Source organism: Miniopterus natalensis, chromosome 1, assembly GCF_054644295.1.
Source record: "Miniopterus natalensis isolate mMinNat1 chromosome 1, mMinNat1.hap1, whole genome shotgun sequence".
In the NCBI taxonomy this organism is placed as follows: Eukaryota; Metazoa; Chordata; class Mammalia; order Chiroptera; family Miniopteridae; genus Miniopterus; species Miniopterus natalensis.
Genome location: NC_142081.1, coordinates 118,282,657 through 118,287,898, shown reverse-complemented (window position 1 = coordinate 118,287,898; position 5,242 = coordinate 118,282,657).

Sequence of the window (5,242 nt, the reverse complement as noted above, 5' to 3'; positions counted from 1 at the left end):
ACAAGAGCAGAAGACAATCTATAATTAACTGCTAAAGTGAATGACACTGTACCAATTCAGACTGTTTTAGCTGGGGAAACATAAGCATCCAGTATGAGTTGGAGCGGTCAGGGAACGCCAGTTGAAAGAACTGGTATTGGATGCAGCCGTGCAGAGTGAGTGAGATTTATACAAACCAGAAAGAAGCCAAAATAGCAGTTTGGGTAGGATGGTGAGAACAGAGAATTGAATTAGTCCACGGACAATGAATAAACCTGCTTGGATGGATCATAGTATTTTGGTGACAGGTGGTTACTGAGAAATTATGTTCTATCGGCCCCCGTGGGCTCAGGTTATAGTAGAGAGCCCTGAAGACAAGCTAAATAATCAGTTTTTATCCTAAATGCAAGGGCTAATCCAGATTGATAAAATAAAAGATGTTTTGAGAAGTCAAACCGTCCTCGCTTTCAGCTAAGCCACCTCAATTTTTATTCCTCTACTTCAAAATATCTCTATCTCCACTTCCTTCATTTCTGTCTGGTAAAAAAAAGAAAATAAAATAAAAATTGTCTTTTCTCTTTGAAACCCAATTTCTCCAATCTATCTTGCAAATCCTACTCTCCCAACAATTAGAGGGATCTTGCTTCATAAAATAGCCTATTTTCACATGGACAATTAATCTCGCCCTATCTTATGGCACCTTCACTTCAGCAAATAAACAAAAACATTTTTTTACTCTGTTAAAAAATCTCAAGACATCTCAAGATATCTCCTTATTATTCCCCTCTTCATGCCAAAACTGACCACCAACCTAGTCCTGGCCTTTATTACTTCTATGTCACTGACCTCCTTTCCTGACCACCCCCCATGCCAATTTATTCAATACACTGTTGTCAAACCTTTGAAAAGTGGTTTCTTTAAAATGATTTTCCTTCTCACACGTCTTCAGAAGTTCACCAATGCATTTTAAAATAGGTAGGAGATGGAAGAAACAGGAGTTACTGATGTCATCAGGGTGCTGGACTTTGTGTGAAAAAAACAAATAAAAATGCCTTATTTGTATAAGCCATTGTTTGATAGATTTTTTTGGGGCTTTCAGCAGAGTATATTCCTGATAAAATTATTAATGAACACTGATTTCATATCTCATAGCTCAAATTTTGTGAATTAAACACTCTTCTTTCTAAAAAATAAATAAATAAAATAGAGTGGTTCTCAACATATTTCTATTCTGTCTTTCTCCTAATGCTTTAAAGATGTAGTCAAACTGCACAATGTGGTGTTCCTCAGGCTTCTTTTCCCTGCCCCCACGTTCATGGCGAGCCTTTAACCTGCAATAACCTCTTGCAATTTGTCCATTGGAATTGCACTCATCCTTCAAGTATTCAAGTGATTTCAAGCAAGCATTTCTGAGCCCACAAAGAAGTTGTACTTTCTGACAGCTCTTTAACTCCCATAGCACTTTGTCCTTCACTGTTTCATTTCAATCTTAATTTTTTAAAAATTGTTGACAGTATTACAGATGTCTCCCATTTTCTCCCTTTTTGGCCCCCTCCAACCAACCCCTACCCTACCCCATACTATGAGCTGTGTCTGTGGGTTATGCATATATGTTCTTTGGTTAATCTCTTCCAGTCCACCCCCCAACCCCATGATCTGTTATTCTGTTCCATGCATCCATACCTCCGGACCTATTTTGTTCATCGGTTTGTTATGTTCATTAGATTCTACATATAAGTGAGATCATGTGATGTTTGTCTTTCTCTAACTGGCTTGTTTTGCTTAGCATAATACTCTCCAGGTCCCTCCACCCTGTCTCAAAGGGTAAGAGATCCTTCTTTTTCCAGCTGCATAGTATTCCATGGTGAAAATGTGCCACAGCTTTCTTACCCACTCATCCACTGATGGGCACTTGGGCTGTTTCCAGATCTTAGCTATTGTAAATTGTGCTGCTATGAACATAGGGGTGCATAAGGGTGTGATTGGTGTTTTAGGACATATTCCCAGAAATGGGATTGCTCAGTCAAACAGCAGTTCCATTTTTAATTTTTTGAAGAACCTCCATACTGTTTTCCATAGTGGCTGAACCAGTCTGCATTCCCACCAGCAGTGTACTAGGGTTCCCCTTTCTCCACACCCTTGCCAGCACTTGTTTGTTGATTTGTTGATGGCAGACATTCTTGCAGGTGTGAGGTGATACCTCATCGTCATTCTAATTTGCATTTTTATGATAATTAGTGATGTTGAGCATTTTTTCATATGCCTCTTGGCCATCCGTATGTCCTCTTTGGAGAAGTGCTTATTCAGGTCCTGTGCCCATTTTTTAATTGGATTGTTTGTCTTCCTCTTGTTGAGCTGTATGAGCTCTTCATAGTTTTGGACATTAACCCCTTATTCGATGTGTCATTGGCAAATACTTCTCCCATACAGTGAGTTCCCTTTTCGTTTTAACAATGGTTTCTTTTGCTGTGCAGAAACTTTTGTTTGATGTAGTCCCATTTGTTTATCTATTCCTTTGTTTCTCTTGCCCTAGGAGATGTATCAATGAAAATGCTGCTACATGAGATGTCTGAAATTTTGCTGCCCTTCTTTTCTTCTAGGATTTTTATGGTTTCCTGACTTACATTTAAGTCTTTTATCTATTTTTAGTTTATTCTTATATGCGGTGTAAGAAGGTGGTCTAGTTTCACTTTTTTTCATGTATCTGTCCAATTTTCCCAACACCATTTATTGAATAGACTGTCTTTACCCCATTGTATGTTCTTGCCTCCTTTGTCAAATATTAATTAACTATAATGATGTGGGTCTATTTCTGGGGTCTTCCTTCTATTCTATTAATCTATATGCCTATTCTTGTGCCAGTACCAGGCTGCTTTGATTACAATGGCTATAACAAATTACTATAGTTTGATGTCTAGTATTGCGATTCCTTCAAACTTTGTTCTTTGTCAAGATTGCTGCAGCTATTTGGGTTCTTTTTTGGTTCCATATAAATTTTTGGAATATTTGTTCTAGACCTGTGAAATATGCCATTGGTATTTTAATTGGAATTGTGCTGAATCTATAGATTGCTTTGGGTAGTATAGACATTTTAATGATGTTAATTCTTCCAATCCATGAACACGGTATATGCTTCCACTTGTATGTATCTTCCTCTACTTCTTTTTTCAATGTCCTGTAGTTTTCTGAGTACAGGTCTTTTACATCCATAATTAAGTTTATTCCAAGGTATCTTATTTTTCTGTTGTTGCAGTGGTAAATGGTATATATTTTTTTAAGTTTCTATTTTTAAGAGTTCATTATTGGTGTATAAAAATGCCATTAATTGCTGGATGTTAATTTTGTATCCTGCTACTTTGCAGAACCCATTTATTAAATCTAGCAGTTTTTTGGTGGAGTCTTTAGGGTTTTCTATGTACAATATCTTGTTATCTGTGAATAATGACAATTTAACTTCCTCCTTTCCAATTTGGATGCCTTTGACTTTTTCTTCTTGTCTGATGGCTATGGCTATGGCTAGGACTTGCAGTACTATGTTAAATAAGAGCCATGAAAGCAGAAACCCCTGTCTTGTTCTTTAAGGGAAATGGTTTTAGTTTTTGCCCATTGAGTATGACGTTGGCTGTGGGTTTGTCATACATGGCCTTTATTATGTTGAGAAATGATCACTCTATTCCCAGTTGTTCTTTTCTACTATGTAGAAAATGATTGATTGTTATACTGACCTTGTGTCCTGCAAACAGTTCTGGTAACTTTTTTGTAGATTCCTTAGGATTTTCTAATTACACAATGTCATTTGCAAATCACTTCACTTCTTCCTTCCCAATTTAAATGCCTTTAAAAATAGTAGTTCATAGTGTTCATCAAATTTGAACAATTTTGAGCCATTATTTCTTCCCTGGGTGCACCTCAAACTCCCCATCCCCTCTTTCCCCCTTTCCCTATTAGAATATCTTCCTCAAAATCTAAATTCTCTGGAGCAGGCTGATAGGGCGGCCTGGGCAATGGGCTGAGAGCCTGGATGGAGACCCGCATGGACCAGGTTCTGTTTTCTCCTCTTTGGTGCCATCTCCAGCCCTTCTTGCCACATGGGGAGGATTCCATACCTTGAGAAGCTCCCAGCCCCTGGTCTCGGTGGTTGTCAGGAGCTGGTCCCCTGACTGCGGTCAGGCTCAAGTTCCAGTAGGAAGGCCTAAAAAGCAGATCGCTTCTGTTGGTCTACATAGAATTTCTTTCCCTAGATGGACAGAGTTCAGGAATCACCAGAGAAAGAGCTGAGGTGCTGATTTGGGGTGACTCAAAGTGTTTCAGGCCTGCAAGTGGTTAACATAAGTGATTGTGTCACAGCTACCTCATGAGGTAGGTTTTTAAATTCTTCCCATTGAGGAAACTGAGGCATAGAAAGGTTAGTTGCCCACATGCACACAGCTAAGACCACCGGTGGAGCCAGAAATTGGGGGTTTGAATTCCAGTACTCTGACTTCAGAACCTGCCTTAACTGTGTGCTTGAAGGAAAACTAGGCAAGAGCTATTAGGAGAAAACAAGGGTATTTGGAGGAAGATTTAAAAAAAAGTAAAGAGACACAGCACGGAGAACACAGGGACACTATTTTTTCTGTGGAAAAGGGTTCTTGGTAGCCCTGCGGCCCTGGATGGTCTCTATCTATTCAAACTTTTCTCCTTCAGTATCTCGCCATTTCTTCTTTCCTCCAGCTTCCCTCTCACGCCCACAACACTGCGCGTGGAAATTAACGCCCTTAGGACACCCCGTTCCAGGGAACCCACACAAGGGGCCAGGTCCGACTGCCTTCCCGCCATCCACGCCCCACAGGCCAGTAAAAGTGAATGGGGTTAAGCGGACACCTCTTCTCCAAAAGCTCTTAAGGATGAGTCTTTGGGGGCCAGGTCCCAGTACCCGCCTTCGCCTGCAGAAACCGGGCTATGAAGGGCTGGGCGGGGCGTGCCCACTCCCTGCCCAGGTGAGTCCTCTGCCCCGACTGAACGCACCAGCAAGGCGCACGTGGCCAGGGCTCACGCCGTCCGGGGCGTCCGGAGAGGAGGTCCCCCGGCCAGCGAGGCGGATGGGTTTTCCGTGGGAGCCTCGAGGTCACGCCCAGGGACTCGCCCGCGCTCCGGGCGGGGCGGCCGGGTCTCCGCCTCGCGCGCGCTGACGAGGCCGGGGGCGGGGCGCGCGGGGCGCCGGCCGGGGGCGCCCGCTCCTCCCCCCGCGAGCGGCCGGGCTGGCGGCGCCGAGCCCCCTGCG